Source organism: Triticum aestivum, chromosome 4A (assembly GCF_018294505.1).
Source record: "Triticum aestivum cultivar Chinese Spring chromosome 4A, IWGSC CS RefSeq v2.1, whole genome shotgun sequence".
Taxonomy (NCBI): domain Eukaryota; kingdom Viridiplantae; phylum Streptophyta; class Magnoliopsida; order Poales; family Poaceae; genus Triticum; species Triticum aestivum.
In genome coordinates this window covers 354,114,125-354,140,933 of record NC_057803.1, presented here as the reverse complement: position 1 = coordinate 354,140,933, position 26,809 = coordinate 354,114,125, and positions in this window count along the sequence as shown.

Here is a 26,809-nt window from a genome sequence, read left to right as displayed (position 1 = left end):
GACCTGAAAAAGAAGGAAAAAGGAAACGGTGGAAGTGTGCGTGTGTCCGGGGGCGGTCGAGCCGTATTGTGGATCACAAGCTAGTTATGCCTCCATCCATGCCCATGGTATTTTGAGTGCATAGTTATGTATGTGCGGTACAATTGCCGCAACTTGGTTGGGATTGGGATGGAGGGCGAATTGCTAGTCGAGCTATTGATGGGCTGAGCTGTCCTGCTGCAGAATAGTCTCGACACTCTTGACAGTGTTCGAGAGCTCGGCCGCCGAATTAAGGTTCTGTTTGAAAAGGCCGCTCTATACTTCTACTACTAAGGTGGCGGTGTGCTCCTCGGTGCAGAGGGAACATTCCGTGTTTCCATCAGGACTCGCGTCAGGTGAAACTCATCAATTATTGGGTCCAGGAGTAGTGCGGTTGAACCACCGTGACAGATACTGGTCGGATGATCCTGGTGATCGAAAGTGATCGGGCATGACGACCATGGATTAAATTTTGGGGCGACTGGCTCTATCGCGTAGACGTCCCTAAGCGCGCGCTTGCGCTCCCTCTTAGGGATGTGGGTAGCATATATCATGTTCACCGTTTTGACTTGAGGGGGAACTTCTTCTGTCCCCCTATGTTCGGTGGCCGGGGCACCTCGTTGTCGTCTTCGCTTTGCGATCCCTGCTCCTTGCTTTCGGCATTTAACTTGCCGGCCAGTTCAAAAACCCAACAATCTCTGTTGGTGTGATTGGGTGGTTTGGCTGGGGTGCCACGAATCTGGCACGGACGATCGAGTATGCGGTCCAAGCTAGATGAGCCCGAATTGTTCTTTTTGAATGGCTTCTTCTGCTGACCAGACTTAGAGCCACTGAATCCGGCATTGACCGCCGTATCACCGGTGTTTTCATTGTTGTTTCGACGCTTGTATATGTTGCGTTGGGACTTGTCGTTACTAGGCTTCAGGGGTGCCAGCGTCGCTTGCACTGTTTTTGCTACGGGCCAGCCAACTATCTTCACCTGCACAAAAGCGGGTCATGAGAGCCATGAGGGCTACCATGGACTTCGGCTTTTCTTGGCCGAGGTGGCGGGCGAGCCATTCGTCGTGGATGCTGTGTTTAAAGGCCGCTAGGGCTTCGGCATCCAGACAGTCGACGATCTAGTTGTTTTTAGTTAAGAACCTAGTCCAGAATTTCCTGGCAGACTCTCCGGGCTATTGAACTATACGGCTTAAGTCATCAGCATCCGGAGGTCGAACATATGTACCTTGGAAGTTGTCAAGGAAGGCTTCTTCCAAGTCCTCCCAGCTGCCGATGGAATTTTCGGGCAGGGTGTCCAGCCAGTGCCGGGCTGGTCCTTTAAGTTTTAGGGGGAGGTATTTAATGGCATGAAGGTCGTCGCCGCGGGCCATATGAATATGGAGAATGAAGTGTTCGATCCATACCGCGGGATATGTGGTTCCATTGTATGATTCGATATTCACGGGTTTGAACCCTTCTGGGAATTCATGTTCCATGAATTCCTCAGTGAAGCAAAGAGGGTGTGCGGCTCCTCTCTATCGGGCCGCATCGCGACGTAGCTCCAATGGAGTCCGTCTGCAGCTTTCGGCCCACGTATGACTAGGTTTGTCACGTCCGAATAGAGAGCCGTCGGCACGTGCCGAGGCACGTCCTCGTGATCCGTAGATCAATCTGGTATGTCCTGCTCCATTGTTCAGGTCCTGCCGAAGGTCATATGTATGACCGCGAGCTATTTTACCTCTGTATTTGCAATGAGGCGGGGCGGGCTGGTGCTCGGCTTGAGTTTCCGTTCTATCCCGACCATGTGGTGGTCGGTCAGCCGCATTGCGCGATGGTGGTATGTGCTCCGGCGCCTTGTCGTCAAATTGAGGTAGCAATTTGCACTTCGGGTAGCTTTTGGCCGGGCACCTGAGGCCGTATTCTTCGGCTGCTAGGACATCGGTCCATTTATCATTGAGAAGATCTTGGTCAGCTTGAAGCTGCTGCTACTTCTTTTTTAGGCTCCTTGCAGTGGCTATTAACTGGCGCTTGAAGCACTCCTGCTCAAGAGGTTTCTCAGGCACGATGAAATCCTTAGTGCCGAGGCTTGCCTCGTCCTCGGAGAGTGGAAGATAATTACTGTCCTCCGAGTTTCGTGCGTGGCCTGTTTATCAGGGCTAACTTGCCCATCTTCCCGTTCATCCTATTCGGAAGTTGCATCAACGGGGTCTTCATTGTCTTCGACACCTTCTGGAGTGTTATCTTCTCCTATGCCAGTGTTGTTGTCTTTGCTGCGGCATGACTTAGAGCGGCACCGCTGACATCGGCGCTTTGACTGTATCTCGGGAGGTTTATCCTCAACTGGATCTTCTTTGTCATCATCGCTCTTTTCTCTTGGTGCATCCACCATGTGTACATCATATGAGGAAGTGTCCGTCCAGCGTACGGTAAACGGCGGGTTTTGGGCCTCTTCTTATCTAGCATCGTCGTCCATACCGTCGATGTCGTCAGAGTTGTAATCGAGCATGTTAGTTAAGTCTTCGACAGTGGCTATGAAGTGGGCGGTGGGTGGGAAGTGAAATTCTCCGTCATCAGCCTCCGGTTTGAACCGTATACAATTCGGCTGTGGGCCCCCTGCTAAGGATAGTGCTCTTAACGAGTTTAACACGTCGCCCAAGGGCGAGTGTCGGAAGATATCCGCGGAGCTGAATTTGACGATCGGTAACCGATCAAGCTCGACATACGCGGACGCACAAGGTTTGGTACCTGTAGCCGAAGATGGGTCCATGGTTCCGGTGACAAAGATGTCACTTGAAGTTATGTCTGTGTGTGGCTCCAACGCTGCTAAGTCTGCGGCTTCCGTAGCGGGGTTGAGCTTCCCGTCTTCGGATGGCACGATCTGCTCCGGATCTAGGGCTAGAGCAGCTACATGAACTATCTCCTACGTATGGACCGATGACAGATTTACGTCATGTTCAACGTGGTGGCAAGGAGCGGCTGCCGTGGTCTCGAATCCGTCGAAGATCAAGTATCCATGGATATCCGCGACGTAGTTCAAGCTTCCAAATCTGACCTCGTGGCTAGGGGCGTAGCTTTCGATCTGCTCCAGATGGCCAAGCGAGTTGGCCCGCAGTGCAAAGCTGCTGAACACGAAGATCTGTCAGAGGAGGAAGACATCCCCTTGGACAGCGTCATTGTAGATGATTGAAGGAGCCATCAAACCTTTTGATGACGGCACAATGGAACTCTCAATGAAAGCACCAATGTTAGTGTCAAAACCGGCGGATCTCCGGTAGGGGGTCCCGAACTGTGCGTCTAAGGTCGACAGTAACAGGGGACGGGGGACACAATGTTTACCCAGGGTTCGGGCCCTCTCTATGGAGGTAATACCCTACTTCCTTCTTGATTGATCTTGATGAATATGAGTATTACAATAGTTGATCAACCACGAGATCGTAATGGCTAAACTCTAAAAGTATAGCTTGTATGAGTATGATTATCTGGCCGTCTATGGACCTAGCCCTCCGGTTTATATAGACACAGGAGGGATCTAGGGTTACATAATGCCGGTTACAGAGAAAAGAATATTCATATTTGATCAGAAAGCTTGCCTTCCACGCCACGGAGAGTCCCATCTGGACACGGGTAGAGTCTTCGGCCTTTGTATCTTCACGGCCCATCAGTCCGTCCCATATCCAATAGGTCGGACGCCCGAGGACCCCTTAGTCCAGGACTCCCTCACTATCCTCCAGATCAACCCGACTTCACATCACTCAGAGGTACCCCTCGGGGCCGACCCGGTGTCATCATGGTTCTGTGGTAAGTCAAAGTAACCGTGTGTCTGAAACAGCAAGGGGGAAACCTGAGGAATCACCCTCGATGGATTCCCACTCGATGTAACCATCAAGGTGGACTCGGAGGAATCACCCTCGTTGGTCCACACTAGAGGGTTTGCACGACAGAGTCATTATCGGGAGTGGCGAGGGAGGAATCACCCTCGATTACCACGACCAAATAGCTAAACTACAGGGTTAACATCAGAAGTACTGACAAGGTACCACCCTCGGCACTCGATAGTAACTCTGCAGAATCGTACAACTAAGGGGGGTGATGTGCGGTGTCGGGGCCTGGGCGTCGATCACGTTGATCGAGTCATCGAACATAAAGTGGGGCAACTGGTACAAGGTGGGGGTCACTGATGGATCTTTAACTAGCCTATACTAAGCAATTTAGAATAAGCAGGTAAGGTATGAAAAGTAGGTAGCAAAAATAGGCTATGCGTCAGAATAGGAGCAAACAATAACAGTAGCAAAATCTAATACAAGCATGAGAGAATGGAATGGGCGATAGCAGGATGATCAAAGGGGGGGGGGACTTGCCTGGAAGCTCTGCTGAAAGAGAAGAAGGGTCATCGGTGGCGTAGTCGATCATAGTGGCATCAGCAGCGGTCTCAGGGTCTACCGGAGAGAAGAGGGGGAATAAACAATAAATATAAAGCAAACAAAGCATCATAAAGCATAACATGGTAATACGCGGTGTTAGGGGTGAACTAACGCATTGCTAGACGTTGCAGACGGAGAGGGAAAATATCCGGAGGGGTTTTTCCAGAGTCTGACGTTTTCCGGACAGATTAAAAGAGAGGGGACGGTTCCATGTCCAGCATGCTAGGGGCATGTGACAGATGAGCGGACCACGTATCCGGATTCTTTGGATTTTTCTGAGCAAGTTTCATATATAAAACCTTTTTATCTAAGTTACGGTTTATTTTCTACTAATTTTCAAAGTTTTAAAAATGTTTCTAAAATTTCCAGAAAATTGACTAAGTCTGACAATTGCTTAGTTTTAAACATCACTTAGCTGTTTTTCAAAGGCTATAACCATTGTTCTATTCATTCTATGGATTAGTGCCTTATATCAATATTGATCACTTCCAGTGCTCTACAAGATGGTATCAATTGCATCTCTGTTAGATCCTTGTAACCTGTTTATTTTCTGCTCTAATGTAGCTACCAGAATAACTCTGTTTTCAGTCTTTTCTGTTAACAGAACATAGACTTTTATCATTTTCATAGGATTTAATCCGTGCCTCAAATGAATTTGTTCCAATGGGATAAAATGGAGTTTGTCAAGTGTACTATCTGTCCATATAATTTTCACTCATATTAACTTTCGTTTAGTGGCTATTTAAGGGCTGTCCAGAGGGCTAGTCAGGTTGAAGTGGTAGACGCTAGCAAGCGCTACAGTAACCTTCAGTTTACTATAGCACCGTAGTGCAGGCAAAGAAGTGGCGAGAAGAGCATGGGAGGCCGGCGGCGGGGGCGCACCTGGGCACGACCAGAGAGCACCATGCACGGCAGGGCGCTGGCGGGCGCGGTAGCGTCAGGAAGAGATATAGCCAGCGGTGGGTGGAGCCGGCACGGCCACGGGTGGATTGGCAGCAACAGGAGCGGGCCGACTTGTGGCTAAGGGTGCGGCGCCGGAAGCGGCGGCAGCGGGCAGTGAGGGGCATCAACGGGGCGCGGTGAGCGAGGCCGGGGCGGGCGAAGGAGGGAGGCAATGGCGAAGTAGCAGCGCAACCCCGGCAGGCGAGCTACACGTAGGAGTAGCGCAGCAGCAGGCGGAGCAGGACAGAAGGCAGACAGCAGTGACTGCAGTGGTAGGTGGCACTAGCAGCAGCAGTTTGCAGCGGCAGTAGCAGCAGCAGTTTGCAGAAGCAGAGGCGGGCGAGCGCAAAGCAACATCAACAGGATGTAGGGCACGGCCCAAGGCGTACGCGTACGCGCGAGGGCGCCATCCCCGGGCGGACAGAGGCGCATGGGAGCATGAGCAGGGGCGCGGTGGCACTAGCCCGACGGGATCGAAGCCTCAGACTCGGATCCGTCGACCAAGATGGTCAGGCGGCTCCCTAGGGGCTTCAGGAGCAAGAAGACTATGTTATTTCATCCCGTGGTTGACTACATCGTCCTCCTTGAGCACATTAGCGACAACTTGGCCACGACAATGGTGCGACAACGTGGATCTCCAGCTACGGCATGAATTCAAGCAACCCGGAGAAGGGGAAGAGCGGGTCTCACAGTGGAGCCATTGGTGCGCTCGAGGAGGCCGAGGGAGGTCGAGGGTGATGGTTCGAACGACGGGCTCGCGGTGGCTGTGGCGGGGAAGATCGGTGCAGGCGACGTGGTGTCGTCCCCCAGCTCCGAGTCGGCAGTGTAGTCGACGAAGAAGACCTGGGCGAAGCCGCTGTACCCCTTGGCAAGGCTCGAGGTGGCTCCGGTGCGTGCGGACGATGATGGCACGGTGACGGTGGCGTCAGTGTGGGTGGGGGAAGAGAGTAGTGATACGAGGAGGGGAAAGGCCAAGCTAGGGTTCGTCCATGGGCAGAGGAGGATCGGGTGGTATCCTTATCCTCGCGGGGAGGTCCGCGGGATGGACGACACGTGGCAATCCGCGACACGGATGCACGACCAGCGTCCAGCACGATGGGGATGAACAGGGAGGAAGAAAATGGCACTGTGGGCTGGGCCTGCACCCTATGCACTCGAGGCCCAGTTACACATTGCCAATTTACATTTTTCTCTTTCTTTTCTATTTTGTTTTTCCTATCTATTTCATATTTCTTTTGGCTATGAAAATAATTTAGTTGAAACTAATACCTAGAAAATATACACTAGGCAATACTATGAGCTAGCACAACTAGTTTCAATTATTTTGGAAAGCGCAAATATTTATTTAAATTGAAATGGACCAATTAAAAGTTGCTGGTCCAATTTTAAAATGTTAAAGGTATTCTAATAATTCAAATAATGCTAGTTTGGATTTTGCAACCCAGCAAACATTTTTGTTTTGAAGTTTGAATAAATATCATCTTTACATTATTTAACCTTTTTTTAATTCAAACTTGGTTTGGATTAAAGTGAGGTTCAGAAATTTAATTGTGATGGCATGGCACAATTAGTGTGAGGTCACTGTAGCAAGACATTGGGGGTGTTACACACACCTAAGGTATAACTTCTTGTACTGGTCCAGCTCCCTAGGTTGCTGCACGCAGGTTTTCTTCTATGCGACTACTCCCCAGCTCCCCATGTACAGTAGCTACGGTTCGGTGGCTGGTCCAACATCACCTGCTACTATTATAGAGGAAATGCCACTCGAAAAGTTGTCATGGTTTATGCCTCGATGGAGGTATACATGTTGTTTCATCAAAAAATACATGGTGGTTGTGCGGTCATTGTCCATATGCTCCTATTGCTGCTGCTAATCTAATACTATCACTGGTTAAATGTAGAAATGTTTTTTTCTCGGATATCCTGGTTTAGTTCCCATCAAGATAATCATGATTCTTCTATTTGTTGGTGTACTTTTTATTTATTCTTATTGACAATTGAGATGTCGCTGTTAATCTTGTACCATTGCCAAAACAAAGTAACAACACTATATCCCTTTTTTATATTTTTGCAAACAACGATGCATATCCCCATACCCGGGCATGTCTTCCTCAATTTTACTAGAACTGCACAAAATTGGATCGCCATTGTTGTTCCGCCTCACTGTCCTCTGCCACGTGGTTCTTCCTTCCTCGAGCTTGATTACTGAGAAGAAACAGACCATAGTGAGAATTTATCGAACTTCATAGGTGCCTCACCCAAACTTGATGCCAAAAGGATGATGCATCACCATGATGACCTATCGAGGCTCATGGTTGCGCCTCATGGCTGCATCGGATGGTGAAGCTAATCGGTTTTCAATGAAAAACAAGCTATCTTCCATCAGTTCTCTTTGCTTGTGTAGCGACCTGAGCCATATGGATCGATGTCTCTGTGCTTAAGTGTCATCCCTGGATCGGTATGCTGACACACACAATACTCGAGGATTTATAACAGAGATAAATCACATGTATAAAGTAACTTAAATACTATGACCTCAATCCATATAGCAGAAGTAACAACAAAGTTGTGGAGTCCCAACAACACCAACGACAAAGTTGAGTGTAGACATCGTAACCCTAACGTATCACTTACTCGTCGTAAGAATCCTGCAACATGAGACGTTGCAGCCATGCAGGTTAATACATTGAATGTACTGGCAATTTCACACCATAGAATAATAATAAAAATGTCTATCTCTATATGCATATTTGGATGGTGGAGGCTCTAAGTTTAATTTTGCATAAAGCTATTTTTCCCCTACAACAAAGGAATAAATTATATTTACTACCAAGTTAAATTATCCATATTGAGAAGGTAACCCCAATTCAATCCCAAAATCACCAAATCATTGATAAGCCAACAATTTCATTAAATAGAGTGATGAGATCAACCAATAATTCAAATACCAGATACTCAAAATGTCCATAACCGGGGACACGGCTAATCATGATTAGTTTGTACACTCTGCAGAGGTTTGCGCACTTTTCCCCACAAGACTCGATCTTCTCCATTGAATTTCTCGAACTACCTGAAGTTTGAGAAACGGACGATCAAGACATAGTCTTTCTGAAGAGGTCCCCTTAACCGATAGATAGGCCGGTACACCTACAATTCCCCTATATCTGCTAGCACATCATGGAAAGGATTCCCACAACTTACTCAACTATGCCAGAGCCAATAATGGCTTGTGGCTGCAGACGAAGGTTTCTCAGCATGAATAATCTTACGATCCCTTTGAGCCTGGGTGGCATTCCATAGGATGATCACACGGGTACCCCAGGATGTCCTAGGACAACACTGGATTCCCCAGGTGCCCACAACCAATCCACCCAGATGTGTATTAAAGTTGCCACCTTAAGTTTCCCTTAGTTATTATCTCTCACAACTTGCATGATCCTCACATACCAATCCCCGTCTAGGAGCATGGCTAAGCAATATGAGCACCACGTATATTCCCCGATGTGATCAAAGGTATTAGGTTCCTACCTCATCAACTACATAGCAACAACCACACGTTCCCAATCCTACTCATGCAATCTTTGAGGGTGTATCTAATGCAAGTAAAACTGGGTATAGGATGAGTATGATCAAACTGTGAACTTGCCTTGTACTGTTGATAAAGATTCTTCGCACTCATAATTCCAGGTAGTTCTACTCGTCACACTCCGGTCAATCTATCGTAAGCAAGCAATTTTATCCACACATAAGCAATCACTCAAAGACCAAAAAAATGCAAATGAATGTAACATCCCAAATTTTCAATTTGGAGTGTTATACATTAGATCATCATGCATATCATATTTTATTTTGCTTTTGGTTTTGATCCTAGAAAATCCTAAGAAACTCAAGGACCCACGGAGAGAGTTGGGGATTTCGTTATTTACATATTTGAGTTTCCTCAAATTTTGTAAACAGGATCATTTGATTTTATTTATTTTATCATCAATTATTTCTATTACAAAAATATGAGAGAGGGAATAAAATGACTTTCCCAAAATATAGAAATATTAAGGATTTAATAAAAAATCAAATAAGATTTATTTCGGAGTTTTTCGTTATTTTTAATAGAATTTAGGAAAAATGCGCGTTTCTCAAAGTTGTAGTTTGGGCCCAGATAAATGTTCACTTGATCGGGCTTGATTTTAGAAACCCGAGAAAATTTATTTCGTGATTTTCGGAGTCCGTTTAGTATTTCTTTTTATTTTTCTTCCGAGCGTATTTATATTAAAAAAAACGAAACCGACCTTGGGCCATACCCGAGGGGGACTCCGCCCGGGGGCGCCTTTATATAGCGCCGCACCCGAGCCCCCAGCCCACACCAGTCCCGCGCCGAGGTTCGCCGTCGCCGGAGCAGCGCGCCGCCCGAGGTTCGCCGCCGCGTCGACTTCCGTGCCATTTTAAAAAAAATCGTCAGTTTTACTTTCGATTTTTTTAATATTATTTTATTTTTTTTAATTATTTTCGGATTAGGTTAATTACCGATTAATCTATTCGTCGTTTTTCTTTTTCGTCGGATTTTCCACGGTTATTTTCTAATCGCGATTCCTGATCCGATTTTCGTTTTAGTATAACTTTTCGCTCGTTTATCGGAATCAGGCGATTCAAGCGCCTGGAGTTTCGTCTCGAAACCCTTTTTCCGAATAATCAACTTAAACTAGTTTTTGCTACTGTAAAATTTGCCCTAGATCCAGATTACTAGAACGAAGTTGTTTTCTTTCGCCGTTTGATTTCTTTTGCTTCGTTCGATTTGATTCTTTTTGCAAACCAGGGTTCTTAAGTTGAACTTTCTGGTTAGATCTTCTATTTGAGTTTTACCTGTGCATTAGATGAGTACTTATTGTATGCTTGTTTGTTTGTCTGCGATAGAATACCCGGAGTGCGCCGCCTGTTACTTTGAATCTCTATGTTTCGTGGATCATCAGCAAGGCAAGTAACACTTTGATCATACCTTTTTCTACAACCCAGTTTTTCTTGCATTAGATCAATGCTCACACATTGCATGATTAGGATCTAATTAAATTGTGGGATGGGAAGTAGATGGCGTAGTACATATTACCTATTTATTATCAAACCTTTGGGAGTTACTTCTACTTTTGCTTATTATGCCATGCTATGCTAGTAGACGTGGAATGGGTGAGTGATATCCATGACAGATGTGAGATTGTTAATTAATGGTTTATCTAAGGTGGCAACCTAAACACACATCTGGGTGGATTGAGGCACCTGGGTCATCCAGGACTTGCCTGTTTTTCTTTTGGACCGCCACCCAGGCTCAAAGGGATCATGAGATTATTCATACTAGAAACTTCCATGTGCAGCCACAAGCCATTATGGGCTCTGGCATAGTTGAGTAAGTCGTGCGAACTCTTACAGGGTAGACTAGCAGATGTAGGGGAAAGTAGGTGTACCGGTCTATCCATCGTAAGGTGCTAGCGCTTCTGAAAGACTGTGTCTCGGTCATCCGTTTCTCAAACACCATGTAGTGCGAGAAATCCAACGGAGGCAATCGAGTCTTGTGGGGAAAAGTGCGTAAACCTCTGCAGAGTGTATAAACTAATCATGGTTAGCCGTGTCCCCGGTTATGGACATCTTGAGTATCTAGTACCTGGATTATCATGTGAATCTCAACATGTTACTCAAAAGTTAATTTTGTTGGGTTTTAATGATGTTACTTAATTGGGATTGAGAATGCTGTCAACCATTCTCAATGTTTAACAACCACCATGATAGTAATTAAATTTATTCCTTTGAAGTAGGGAAAAATTGGCTTTACACAAAAACTGTAACCATAGAGCTTTCCACCAGCCAAATATGCATATAGTATAGTTGTTGCATTCCATTACTCTCTATGTGTTACCTTGCCAGCATATTCCATGTGCTGACCCATTTTCGGGCTGCAACGTTAATGTTGCAGACTTTTCAGACAATGATTAAGGAGTTTTTAGGTCGTGGTTCTATACTCAGTGATACCGTTGGAGTTGATGGACTCACTTATCTTCCAGGCCTTCCGCTGTTATCATTATTAGATGGCCTTAAGCCATATTTATTGTAATAAGTTCTCTTTTGAGACACTCGATGTAATAAGTGTGTGATTGCTACTCTACTATAAATCCATCGAGTACTATGTGGTGTCAGCATTACTGATCCAGGGATGACACCGGAGCACAGAGATCAGACTGTTTGAGGTCTGGTCGCTATAGAGATGGTATCAGAGCACACGCTGACTGTAGGACACGACCACTAAGCTAAAGACCTAGATCACTACCCACTCTCTTCTCTTCTGACCTCTCATCTTTTCTACTCTTTAGGATGGCGGATGCAAGGAGCAAGTTCACACAACCAGATGAAGATACACCCTTTGGACGCCACTTGAAGGAAGTCACTAGATACCTGAACATAGGAATACCAAGCTTCACGGGAACCTACAACGCCACTTTACCTGAAGAAGAGCGCTGGATGATACAAGTTCAAGTTCCAGGAAGGACGTTCATGCCAGTCACTGAGCCCATAGAGTTTTCTTTTGATGCACCAACTTGGAGTCTAGGAAAGAGTATGACAGCTCACATCGCCATCGGACGCATTGGAGAAGTCTACCGCAAGGATCTCAAGGATACTATCTACCAGATTTATGGGCGCCGAGATGAACACTGGGAGATGATCAGCACCAGGAAAGATAGATCAATTGCAGCATTTATCCAGGAGTTAAACCAGCACATTCGACGACAGGAGAATCAGATGTGCGTCGACATGATAGATCTGAAGAAGGCTAAACTAGAATCAAGGAACTGGAGGAAGAACTCAAGGTTACACGTGAAGATTATGAAGAAGAAATTGAAGTATTGGTGGAGAAGAATGACGAACTGATCAAGAAGATTGGAATATTTATGGGAGGCCCGACACCAGTAGATGAAGACGAAGAACACAAGGAGGTTAGCCCGGAAGACTACATCATCATCGACGGCACCGACTCGGAAGCAGATAGTAGCGATGATGACTATGTTGATGAAGCTGGAGCCGATATCATGGAGTCTACAACCGTAGAATATTTCTAGTAGACCACCTCATCAGTAGTAGTAGTCCACCATGTAAATATAGTAGTCCGAGCACTCTTGCGATAGCTAGATCGATTGTATGCCTTTGTTTGATTGACTGAAGTGAATTGTTTGCTTTTGCCTCATGTGCATATGGGTAGTGTTTTCTATTTAGACCCCCTCTATTCTTATATCTCATCCTTTCTAAACCCTCAGATGCCTCCGAGACATGACCCCGGATTTGCCTTTCCGCTGGAGCTCACCCAGTTGATCCAGCAGCAGAACACCTTGATGCAGTTGCTAGTTCAGAATCAGAATCAGGGGAACAACAACAACAACCCACCACCACCACCTGTTGACCACTTAGCCCGTTTTCTTAGGCTGAATCCGCCGGTGTTTTCCAGTAGCACCGAGACGATAGTAACAGATGATTGGCTCCGCAAGATAGCTAGGGAGTTGACCACAGCAGGATGCACAGATGCGGAGAAGGTGAAGTTTGCCGCACATCAGTTAGAAGGACCCGCAGCATCCTAGTGGGAGAATTTCACAGCCACCTTCCCAGTCGACACTGTCACATGGGACCAGTTTCAGCAGGCTTTTCGTACTGCCCATGTTTCAGTAGGAGCAATGGCCACGAAGAAGCGTGAGTTTCGTAACTTGCACCAAGGAGGACGGACAGTTCGCTAGTATGTGGAGGAGTTTAGTAAGCTAGCACGTTATGCCCCAGATGACGTTGCTACGGATGCAGCTAAGCAGGAGAAATTCCTGGAAGGACTGAATGATGAGTTGAGTATGCAGTTGATGGTAGCCACCTTCAACAACTACCAGGAGTTGGTAGATCGTGCTCTTATGATTGAAGGGAAGCAGCAGCAAATTGAGAACTGCAAGAGGAAGTATGGACAAGGAAAGTATAATTCAGGAGCTCAGCAGAAGCCACGTTTTACCACTAGACCGGGAGAACATTTTCAGCATACCCATGGAGTAGGTAGCTCTCACAATCACAATGGCACCAAGAATAGTAATGGGAATGGAGGAAGCAATGGCCAGAACCGCAGCACCCCATCAACCCCAGCCAAGAGAGATCTGAGTCAAGTCACCTGTTTCAAGTGTTCCAAGACCGGACATTATGCCAATGAATGTCCTGAAGGCCAAAACGGCAATGGAAGCTCTGGAAAGAAGTCGAACCCTTTCAACAGGGGACAGGTGAACCATGTTAATGTGGAGGAGGTTGAAGCTCAGCCCGATGCAGTAATAGGTAAGTTTTTGGTTAAGACATTTACTGCACTCGTTCTTTTTGATACTGGTGCATCGTATTCATACATATCAAGAGGATTTGTGGAAAAGTATAGCCTGCCCACTAGGATCCTCAAAACACCTATGCTAGTAAGCTCACCAGGAGCAGAGTACATGGCCAGTCAAGGATGTTTTCAAGTGCCATTAAGTATAGGAAGGCATGTTTTCCCAACAGATTTAATTATATTGGAATCTCAAGGATTGGATGTGATATTAGGCATTGATTGGTTATCAAAGTATGAAGGAAATATTGAGTGTGCTAGTAAGTCAATTTTGCTTACTACACCAGAAGGGAGAAGGATCAAGTATGTATCCCGACATGCACCAAACAGGACACAAGTAAATTCCTTATCAGGAGTTGTGCAGGAGGAAGTACCAGTGGTAAAGGATTTTCCTGATGTATTTCCCGAAGAGTTGCCAGGCATGCCACTGGATAGAGATATTGAGTTTTTGATTGAACTTTTGCCAGGAACTGGGCCAATATCGAAGCGACCATATAGGATGCCCGCAAAAGATTTGGTGGAAATTAAGAAGCAGATTAAGGAGTTACTGGATAAAGGTTACATCCGCCCAAGTTCTTCGCCTTGGGGATCGCCAGTACTTCTAGTGGAGAAGAAGGATACTAAGTTCGAATGGACTGAGGAGTGTGAGGCTAGTTTCCAGGAATTGAAGAACCGTTTGGTTACCTCACCAGTGTTGATTTTGCCAGATCAGACCAAGGATTTTGAGGTGTATTTCGACGCTTCACGTCGAGGACTTGGAGCAGTGCTTATGCAGGAAGGGAGAGTTGTTTCGTATGCTTCACGACAACTGAAGCCCCATGAATTAAATTATGCCACACATGATTTGGAGTTAGCAGCCGTAGTGCATGCATTGAAGACATGGAGACATTTCCTCATCGGAAATCATTGTGAGGTGTACATGGATCACAAGAGTTTGAAGTACATTTTCACGCAGAAGGAGTTGAACCTCAGACAAAGGAGATGGTTGGAGCTCATCAAGGATTATGATATGAAATTGCATTATCATCCCGAAAAAGCTAATGTAGTAGCTGATGCATTAAGCCGCAAGAGCCATGTCAATACGTTAATGACGGGAGAAATACCCAAGGAGTTAGCAGAAAATCTTCGTGAACTATGTGTGGAAATAGTTCCGAGAGGCTATGTAGCAGCACTAGAGATTCAGTCAACTTTGATGGATAGAATCAGAGAAGCTCAGAAAACTGACAAGGAGATTGCTTCTATAAAAGAGAAAATGAGCCAAGGAAAAGCTAAGGGATTTCGTGAGGATGAGAACGACACCCTATGGTTTGAAGACCGTGTTTATGTACCCAACGACCCGGAGATCAGGAAGTTGATTCTGCAAGAGGCACATGATTCACCGTATTCGATTCACCCAGGAAATACCAAGATGTATTTGGATTGGAAGGATATTTTTTGGTGGACCGGAATGAAGAAGGATATTGCGGAGTATGTAGCAGTTTGTGACGTATGTCAGAGAGTAAAGGCAGAGCATCAGAAGCCAACAGGATTGTTGCAACCATTGCCGATACCCGAATGGAAGTGGGATAAGCTAGGCATGGATTTTATCACGGGATTACCAAGGACTCGTTCAGGATATGACTCGATTTGGGTCGTAGTTGATCGATTGACGAAGGTAGCTCATTTCATCCCAGTAAAGACCACTTACACCGGTGCTAAGTTGGCGAAGATATACATGACCAGGATCGTATGTCTGCATGGAGTTCCAAAGAGCATCGTATCAGATAGAGGAACCCAGTTTACCTCAAAGTTCTGGAAGCAGTTGCATGAGACTTTAGGTACTAGGCTAGAATTTAGTATAGCTTTTCATCCGCAGACAGATGGACAGACCGAGAGAGTCAATCAGATTTTGGAGGATATGCTGAGAGCTTGTGCGCTAGATTATGGATCTAGTTGGGACGATAATTTGCCATATGCAGAGTTCTCTTACAATAATAGCTATCAAACCAGTTTGAAGATGGCCCCTTTCGAAGCTTTGTACGGAAGGAGGTGCAGGACACCGTTGTCATGGGACGAAGTTGGAGACCGCCAGTTGTTTGGACCAGACCTGATTAAAGAGTCTGAATAGAAGGTGAAGTTGATTCGGGATAGGCTCAAGGTAGCCCAGTCCAGGCAGAAGAGCTACGCAGATTCTAAACGCAAAGAGACAGTTTACGAAGTTGGAGACAGAGCTTATCTTCGAGTATCTCCACTTCGAGGGATTAAGCACTTTGGAGTTAAGGGGAAGTTAGCGCCATGATTTGTAGGGCCATATCGAGTTCTGGAGCATATGGGAGAAGTGGCCTACAAGTTGGAATTGCCAGAAGGATTGACAGGAGTTCATGATGTGTTCCACGTTTCTCAGTTGAAGAAGTGTCACGCGGAGATGGCTGACATACCTTTGAGAAACACAGTGCCATTAGAAGCAATTCAGTTGGATAACAATTTGACCTATGAGGAGAAACCAGTCCAGATTCTCGAGTTTGCCAGCCGAGTTACTCGAAGCAAGGTTATCAAGTTTTGCAAAGTTCAGTGGAGCCACCACACGGAGGATGAAGCCACCTGGGAGCGAGAGAAAGATTTGCTCAAGGACCACCCTCACCTATTTTCTAGCCAACCCGAATCTCGAGGGCGAGATTCATCTTAAGGGGGGTAGGTTTGTAACATCCCAAATTTTCAATTTGGAATGTTATACATTAGATCATCATGCATATCATATTTTATTTTGCTTTTAGTTTTGATCCTAGAAAATCCTAAGCAACTCAAGGACCCACGGAGAGAGTTGGGGATTTCGTTATTTACATATTTGAGTTTCCTCAAATTTTGTAAACAGGATCATTTGATTTTATTTATTTTATCATCAATTATTTCTATTACAAAAATATGAGAAAGGGAATAAAATGACTTTCTCAAAATATAGAAATATTGAGGATTTAATAAAAAAATCAAATAAGATTTATTTCGGAGTTTTTTGGTATTTTTAATTGAATTTAGGAAAAATGTGCGTTTTCAAAGTTGTAGGTTGGGCCCAGATAAATGTTCACTTTATCGGGCTTGATTTTAGAAACCCGGGAAAATTTATTTCGTGATTTTTGGAGTCCGTTTAGTATTTCTTTTTATTTTTCTTCCGAGCATATTTATAAAAAAACGAAACCGACCTTGGGCCGTACCCGAGCGGGACTCCGCCCGGGGGCGCCTTTATATAGCGCCGCACCCGAGCCCCCAGCCCACACCAGTCCCGCACCCGAGGTTTGCCGCCGCCGCCGCCGCCGGAGCAGCGCACCGCCCGAGGTTCGCCGCCGCCTCGACTTCCGTGCCGTTTTAAAAAAAATCGTCAGTTTTACTTTCGATTTTTTTAATATTATTTTATTTTTTTAATTATTTTCGGGTTAGGTTAATTACCGATTAATCTGTTCGTCGTTTTTCTTTTTCGTCGGATTTTCCGCGGTTATTTTCTGATCGCGATTCCTGATCCGATTTTCGTTTTAGTATAACTTTTCGCTCGTTTATCGGAATCAGGCGATTCAAGCGCCTGGAGTTTCATCTCAAAACCCTTTTTCCGAATAATCAACTTAAACAAGTTTTTGCTACTGTAAAATTTGCCCTAGATCCAGATTATTAGAACGAAGTTGTTTTCTTTCGCCGTTTGATTTCTTTTGCTTCGTTCGATTTGATTCTTTTTGCAAACCAGGGTTCTTAAGTTGAACTTTCTGGTTAGATCTTCTATTTGAGTTTTACCTGTGCATTACATGAGTACTTATTGTATGCTTGTTTGTTTGTCTGCGATAGAATACCCGGAGTGCGCCACCTGTTACTTTGAATCTCTAGGTTTCGCGGATCATCAGCAAGGCAAGTAACACTTTGATCATACCTTTTTCTACAACCAGTTTTTCTTGCATTAGATCAATCCTCACACATTGCATGATTAGGATCTAATTAAATTGTGTACCGGTCTAGCAGATGTAGGGGAAAGTAGGTGTACCGGTCTATCCATCGTAAGGTGCTAGCGCTTCTGAAAGACTGTGTCTCGGTCATCCGTTTCTCAAACACCATGTAGTGCGAGAACTCCAACGGAGGCGATCGAGTCTAGTGGGGAAAAATGCGCAAACCTCTGCAGAGTGTATAAACTAATCATGGTTAGCCGTGTCCCCGGTTATGGACATCTTGAGTATCTAGTACCTGGATTATCATGTGAATCTCAACATGTTACTCAAAAGTTAATTTTGTTGGGTTTTAATGATGTTACTTAATTGGGATTGGGAATGCTGTCAACCATTCTCAATGTTTAACAACCACCATGATAGTAATTAAATTTATTCCTTTGAAGTAGGGGAAAATTGGCTTTACGCAAAAACTGTAACCATAGAGGTTTCCACTAGCCAAATATGCATATAGTATAGTTGTTGCATTCCATTACTCTCTATGTGTTACCTTGCCAGCATATTGCATGTGCTGACCCGTTTTCGGGCTGCAACGTTTATGTTGCAGACTTTTCAGACGACGAGTAAGGAGTTTTTAGGTCGTGGTTCTATACTCAGTGATGCCGTTGGAGTTGATGGACTCACTTATCTTCCAAGCCTTCCGCTGTTATCATTATTAGATGGCCTTAAGCCATATTTATTGTGATAAGTTCTCTTTTGAGACACTCGATGTAATAAGTGTGTGATTGCTACTCTGCTATAAATCCTTCGAGTACTGTGTGGTGTCAGCATTACTGATCCAGGGATGACACCGGAGCACAGAAATCAGACTGTTTGAGGTCTGGTCGCTACAATGAAGATTGCAAAAACTTCAAAAGAACTGAATCAAATTACTTTGCAAGATCACATCCTAATTTTGGTGAAAAATTGTGATGATGGCTCAAGATGATAGATTACGTCTAGGGATTCAATTGCAATAAGGAATCAATTAAAATGCGCTACCATTTACGAGATATGATCAAATGAAGGTTCAAATAGTTTGAAACGTTCACAAGTTGAAACTAAAGATGCTGTAGGGAGTTAAGATGAACATGTAGGAAGAAGAATTACTAGATTGGAAATAACGAATCAAAATATACAATTAATTTAACATAGCATTGAATCTTCTTATAATGTTGTGTGATAACTCTTTGTGGACTAGCAGGGTAATCTGACTATGATCAAAATTATATGTTGGAAAGATGACACTAATTGTGCGAACGAAAAGATTACTTCAATACGAATCTGATGCAGTTGGGTTCATCAAACGGAGCTACGGATAAAAAGATATGATCAAAAGAAGTTTGAATATGAATCTGAACAAATTTCGAAATTTGAAAGTTGCATAGAGTTTATTTGATAGGTTCACTAGATAGGCGGAATTAAGATGAAAATATATTTGTTGGTTTTATCTAATTTGGATGAATAAATAAAAGTTATGGCTATTTGAAAAATCAGGGCCAAGCTGTTTTACGGAAGAAAAATTGTTAAGGCTAAAAGAATTCTAAGTCTAATGTACAAATACAGAGACTAATTCGTAATCTAATTATTCTACCGTATTAGTCTAGAAATAATAAGCTATGTGAGTATATAAAAAATACGAAGAAAGATATCTTTATAAGGTAGAAAAAAACGATTTCGGAGAGAGGAGACAACTTCCAAAATTCTCCCTGGAGAGGAGAAATATATTTTTCTTTAGTGAATCTAGTCAAACAAAAATATAGATTTAACCCGAATCGGGTGATTTTTGGAGGCTCTATGGGTCTATATTTATAGGTGGAAAAGATGCTTAAGAGTCAAAGGCTAGGCAATATGGGAGTAAACATATACATACGAAGATGAAACTGAAATAGATCATGCGCATGGGCTAAGAGTTCGGCCCGGCCGCGCGCGTACACTGCGCGGCATTTTTTTCTAGTATTTTTATTTCCTGAAATTTTATTTTTTGGAAAAAAATAAATAAATAAAATAAAATAAAATTGTAAACCTTAATGAAAATAAAAAGAAAATAAAAAGAAAAAAATACGGGCCGGCCTGTCTACTATGCTGCGCATGTGGCAACAAATAATTATGAGCCGCACGTATAGTTTTTTTAAATAGAAATAGAAAGTAAAACTGAATAAGGAAAATAAAACAAAATTTAATATAGGCATATTATATATCAAAATTTTCATAAAAAGATTTTCTAAAACATGAACATATTTTCAGCGGCAAATAAATTCCACAAAAAAATAAATAAAGTAAATAGTGCTACTAGTTCATTTAAAAACCAAATAAAAATATTTTAAGGTACCAAAATTATTTCAAACTCATTTTCTCAAATTTCTACTGTAGGGAACCATTTTTACCCTATTTTCCATATATTTTATTTTTGGAGAAAAATTATTTGAATAAAAGCAAATAACTCCAAATTGAAAATGGTTTTCAAAGTACCTTCAAAGGGACTTTAAATTTGATTATTTTAAACTTCCAACTCATATTTCATATAATTTGAAGAAGAAATTTTATCTTCTCTCATGAAAATCATTGAGTTGCATAAATTTTATGAATTTGAAATATTTCGAAATGTAACTCAAAACTTTTCAAAACCCTTTTTATTTATTTAAATGGAAGAAGTCATATCATCTTCACTCTAGGTTTTGTGTTGAAATGAATTTGTATTCATGGAGATCATAAATGCAAGGTGAAAGTTTGGGGAAGCCATTTCATTCCCTCTCATTCAACTTTCAAAAAGTTTAAAATTTTACTCAATTTCACACAGGCAACCACACCACAATCAAATAAACAATCTAAACTATTTATTTAATATAACATTCCAAAATTCAGGATTTTGGGATGTTACAAACCTACCACCCTTAAAATGAATCTCGCCCTCGACATTCGGAGAGGCTCGCAAGAAATAGGTTAGGTTCGGGGTCCCCTCAAAAATCCATCAATTGTCACGAAGGTCTGGGGTGCTACCACCCTTGGAAACATGGTTACAGCTCCATTAAAATTCATGTACTCCATCCTTATTGTTGGCAGGGTCAGTCTTCTAAGATCTTTAGGATAATTCCTTCTCTGGGCTCTTCCGGTAGTGGCATAACCTTTTTTTTCTTAATTCTTGTGTCCTTTCATCTTGGTAAGTTTCTTCCGAGACTGGTTCTTCTTAGCAGACATGTCTGGCACCAATACTAAACAACTATCGATATCTCATGGTGGTCATCAAGCAATTTGACTGGGTTCCTACAAGAAATGGGTCTAGGTTGAGCCTCACCGGATGACCTATGGTTGGCAATGGCTGCCTCGTACAAGGGAAAATTGTTACACCATTCTACGGTTCAAACAAGGTTTTTGATATCGTCGTCTCTCTACTATGGGTATGTCACTCAAATTTACCATCCCATATAGCAGAGGCGAATATAAGAGTAAGTTGGCATGGTGATCAATCCATTCTGCACCCAAATCATTACCTTGTATATGGTTTAGTGAATCTTGCTTTCTAACACTCGATCATCCACTGGTGCGCGTCAGTCCTAAACAAACGGTTTTTAACCCCTTTCCACGACAGCATTTGGAACTGTCGCCAAGGGAGTGTGGGCGATAGGGGTGTCCTTCCCACACGACCCAGAAACCGTTGGGGATAGGGACCCTATAGTACTCCTACTCGTTTCTGCTCGCATTACCATCACAGTCAGTATTCTGTGGTGCTACGTTTACGATGCGCGGCCCATCACAAACGGCTCAATATTATAGAACGTGTATCATGTGCAGCCCATCACAAATGGTTCACTGTTAAGAAGATTAGCTAATCCTTGTACGAGTGTCGGACAGTATTATGAAACGTCGGACCATCGTAACATCGTCATACATGACAACTATCGCACACGCTATTTTGTGGTGCAACGTTTACGATGCATACTTCATCAGAAACAGTTCATGGTTGTGAATCGTGTACGATAAGGCAACTAACACAAACATTTAGTTTGCCTGCACCGTTTGTGATATTGTCTCACATCGCACACGCTTTGGAAACGACAACTGTGTGCATGCTTGCACACGTTTCCTCTCTGTGAACCGTCTCAGATTATGGTGTATATCGCAAACGTTTGTGATTTACCAACCGTGTGTGCCGTAACAACCTGGAGAGCGTAATTTCACCATAATTTAATTGCTGCTATTTCAAATTGTACAAGATTTGAATTTGAATTTGAATGTATGCTACAACTTTATTCATATCAATCCGGTTCAAACAACCAATGCATTATTCGATTCATAGGTACATATGTTCAAGAATTACATAAGAACCAAATAAAGAATGATGAACCACAGTTGTATACTTGTACAATCAAAGACGGTAAAGAAAGAGGTGAAATATATTCTGGTTGCTAAACAAGGTGAAGTGGAATGCCCATATTGTGCCCTCCTCCATGTAGAAGGCACGCACGACTCTAGTCCAACCCCTTGTGATGGCCGATCGCCCATTCTTCACGATCTTCATGAAAACATCTAGATAATCATCGTGTTCTGGTAGAAATACTTTAACCTTTGTATGCCCACCAATCATGTAGTTTGAGAGGTAATCTTGAGTAAACTACTTTGGCAACCACTTCAAAGGAAAAAGATTCAGACATTGTCATCTAACACAACTCATGATGGGAAGTAAAAAGAAGGCTGCAGAGTTCTTACTTACCATCCCGCAGTTCATTGTTGTCTTGGATAAAGTGTAAGCAACTAGTTTAATTGCCATCTTTGGACCCATTTTACTAACAATCTTTATCAGCTTCCTTACTTGATGCCGGTTCATCGATATCTCATTGCCTCATACTCAGAAAGGGTCGAAGCACGGATCTTTACCAATGACATATGTACCTAAAAGCACCAAGTTAATATTAGAAGATAAACAACAATTGCACAATGATGGGGTACAACACTCTTTTATAATATGTCTATATACATCCGTATGTGGTAGTACATTTGAAATCTTTAAAAAGACAAATATTTAGGAATGGAGGGAGTATCTTATAACATCCAATATACTCACATATTAGACGAATTAACATCTTATATTATGGTCGGAAGGAGTTTAGTGCATTCTTACGAAGTATTGGCTGATTAACTGTTGATGTATCCAGGGGTTACAGTTAGTTTGAGCTAGTTTGGGCTCAAATAGCCCTAAAGTATATTTAAACATGAGGGCCAACTTGAGCTAGTGGCATCTATAACCCACCCAAAAAAATTATCCAACCCAAGAGGTGCTAATCGGAGCTAGTTCTCCTAGTGCATTTATTGTGAATCTAACCTTTCCATCCAAACAACTCTTTGGATGGGGTTAGTTTAGGGTTAGTAATGAGCTAGAAACTAACTCTAACCTCTAGCAAAGTTGAGTATCCAAACAAGGTTGTGTTGTTGTTGTTGTTGCTGCTCTGATATGTATATCTAGACATCATTAGACAATTAATGTAACACTCATCCTTGTTGCTATGTAGCCTAGGATTGCATATTCAGACATTAAGTACAGTGCATGTTGCTATGTAGCCTCAGATATATTACATATGTCCCTAGTTAACCTAACAATAAATGGGTTGCAGATATATTCAGTTAAAAATCTTCACCGATTAGTCCCTTATCAGCCGTCGGCCTATATGGTACCAGCTAACGATATCCTGAACAATGAGCAGATATAAGCCATGGGATGAAACTAACCTCGATGGAAAACATCAGTCGTTCCCAAAATTGTCATGTGTAAGTACATCGAGAAGCATGTTAAGCACAACAGTTCATACTTGCACATATAGAACATCACGTTGTGAATAACTCGAATAAACAAGGCATACTACGAAGAACCAAAGATAGCATTTGAAACTGGCATATGCTAACTACAAACAAGCGAGCAATCAAAAAACTTTAAAAGAGGCATATGCTAGCTATAACGGGCTTAACAACAAGCAAATATATGCATTCCTATCTGTATGTTTAAAACTGGATTGACGAAATGTACTGCACAGTAAATAATTGCACATATAGAGCATCACATGGTGAACAACTGAAATAAACAAGGCATACTGCAAACAACCAGATATAGCAATAAAAATTGGACATATTCTCACTACACTACAAAAGGGACTAGACAAAATAAATCATGGGTTCCCGTTTGTGAAGAGGCACGACAAAACAAATCATGGGTTTCCTCACTTGTCACAGATGGGCTTGTTCTCGTGGGAAGAGCATGGACCCTGGATGCGCTCCATGTTGTCGCAGATGGGCTCCTTCCCCTTGGAAGAGCACGGCTATAGGGTGCCCCCCTGATGTCGTAGACAGGCACTTTCCCCTTCGAAGAGCAGATGGGCTCTTTCCCCTTGGAAGAGATGGAGAGGGTGCCCTACTCGTGGTCGCCGTCGATGAGGTCTGACTTGGAAGCTGTGGATCCCAGGCCAGCGTCGCAGAAGGGTCCTTTAGAAATGATAAAAGGGTGCTCTATGGTGATGTAGAATGGAAAATTGTTGATAGCAAGCCAGAGGAGATCAACGGCGGGGCCATGGATGAGATCGATGGCGGTTGAATCCGAGGGGTTGTGGGTAGGCCACTTAACTTGTGACATAGCCCGCCTCAGGCCGTCGCTGTCGATGACCTCGATGTCATAGCAAGCGGCTGAGACATGCCCGCATACTCTAGCCCACTGCTTGAGTGCCTGCCGCCAGTAATGGTCATTAGGTTCCTCGGCGACGTCGGGCGAAGAAATCGCTATATGCCTCTTTTGGGCCATTCGCTCCTTGAGCTCCAAGGGAAGTGTAGACGGGCTTAGGCTGCGACGCTCTGGAGTACAGGATGGGGATCTATGGGAAAGGGGGCGTTTGGCAGGCGTCATCTAAGAAATTCAGGGCATCATGGGTATTGAGATCGGTGGGTAAGCTGCACGGGCAAACCAACAGATGATGACAATGGAGGCCTTGCGGCGGCGGCGGCAGCGGCGGCGGGGACCTTGCTAGGGTTTCGAGCGAGGGTGTGTGTGTGTGTGTGTGCCCATGCCCGAGGTGGTTTTGGTGTGTGTGTGTGTGTTGTGTGTGTGGAGGGGGTGTTTGAGGAAATGATGCGGGTACTAAAAATTTTACTACGCGAGAGTAAAATGTCGGGCCATTGCAATTTTTGATTATTGTGCATCGCACACGGTCCGAAGATAACAACCGTGTGTTATGAAACGGAAAAACCCTCGAGGCAGGTAGATATTTTTGAGAGGGGCAGCCTCGTGGAGTCCAATCTACTGTGCAGATGTGTGCATGACAGGGGCACCGACGTGGCACACGGTTAGTTTGAGTGAACCGTGTCTTTCGCGTCATTCGACTTGTCTAATGTTAATAAATTTGGCGAAAAATGACAAGGGAGAGGGCCAGAACACGAACACACTTGCATGTGGACCAAATTTATGTATCAAAAGGGTGGTTTGATTTTCAAATATCAAATGCAACTTTGATGTGGCACCTATCTCGCAAAGCACATGGTATTGCTTGCCCCCACCCCCCTCATGTCGGCACGAATTGGGAATCCTAAGCTTTCAATGCATGCCCCCTCCCCCCAACCGAGGGTCGCCTAGCAAAGAGTGAAGTAGCTAGCAGCCCCCTCCTCTCTCGTGTCGGCACGAAGGGAATCCTAAGTTATGAATGCGTGCCCCCCAACCGAGGTTCATTCACCTAGCAAAGTGCGAAATAGCTAGCAGCCCCCCTCCCTCGTGTTGGCACGAAGGGAATCCTAAGCTATGAATGCATGCCCCCCAAGCCGAGGTTCACCCTGGCAAAGTGCGAAGTAGCTAGCAGCCCCCTCCCTCATGTCGGCACGAAGGGAATCCTAAGCTATGAATGCATGCCCCACCCCCCAACAGAGGTACACCCTAGAAAAGTGCAAAGTAGCTACGAGCCACCCTCCCTCATGTCGACATGAAGGGGATCCTAAGCTATGAATGCATGCCCCCAACCGAGGTTCACCTAGCAAAGTGCGAAGTAGCTACCAGCCCGCCCTCCCTCGTGTAGGCACGAAGGGAATCCTAAGCTATGAATGCATTCCCCCCAACCAAGGTCCACCTAGGAAACTGCGAAGTAGCTACCAGCCCGCCCTCCCTCCTATAGGCACGAAGGGAATCCTAAGCTATGAATGCATGCCCCCCAACCGAGTTTCACCTACCAAAGTGCGAAGTATCTATCATCCCTCCCCCCTCATGTCGTCACGAAGGGAATCCTAAGCTATGAATGCATGCCCCCTCCCCCCCAACGGAGATTGACCTAGCAAAGTGCGAAGTAGCTAGTAGACCCCCTCCTTCATGTCGCCACGAAGGGAATCGTAAGCTATGAATGCATGCCCCCCAACCGAGGTTCACCTAGCAAAGTGTGAAGTAGCAACGCCCCCCCCCCACACAAACTTTTAGTCGGCTGGCCAGAGAGGCATATCTCACCAAGATGGATCGTAAAACAGACCAAGAATAATCCAACTTGGTCGTACAACCTCTCTCTTGTTGTTGGTCAAAGTGATGGTTGTCCATGCGACCCCGGAGATGGGCTAGCTCGCCAATAATCACGCAAGTAGCTAGTCCCCAAAGACAACCACTGCATGCGTGTGGCCCAAACATATGTATGGAGAGGTGTGTTTTTGAGTAACAATGGAACAACTTTGATGTGGCACCACGGTTTCGAACTAGAAATCCCCACACTGAGTGAGGGTTAGGTTGACGAGGCATATGTATGTTACACCACACTTCAAGCCAACAACGGGGATTCATGCATGCATGCATAGTATATGTGCTCAAACTTACGGTCTGAATCTCACCATGACCTATACTACGATAACACGAACCAACTAAAGAATCCGCCATGGTAACCTATCTTGCTGTTGGTCAAGGTGATCATGGATGTCCACGCAGGCCCACGAATATATAGGCATGTCACCGATAACCATGCGAGGGAGTGTACCATTCGAAGGGAACCACTACATGCATATGAATGGAGGTGATGCGTGCATGCATGTTTGAATACACAACATTGATGTGGTGCGTGCGTCAAAAAATATACACTAGCTCCCCACACAAAGCGAGATCATTTCATGATGTGTCGTTGTACTAGCCACTTTGACTAGATGGG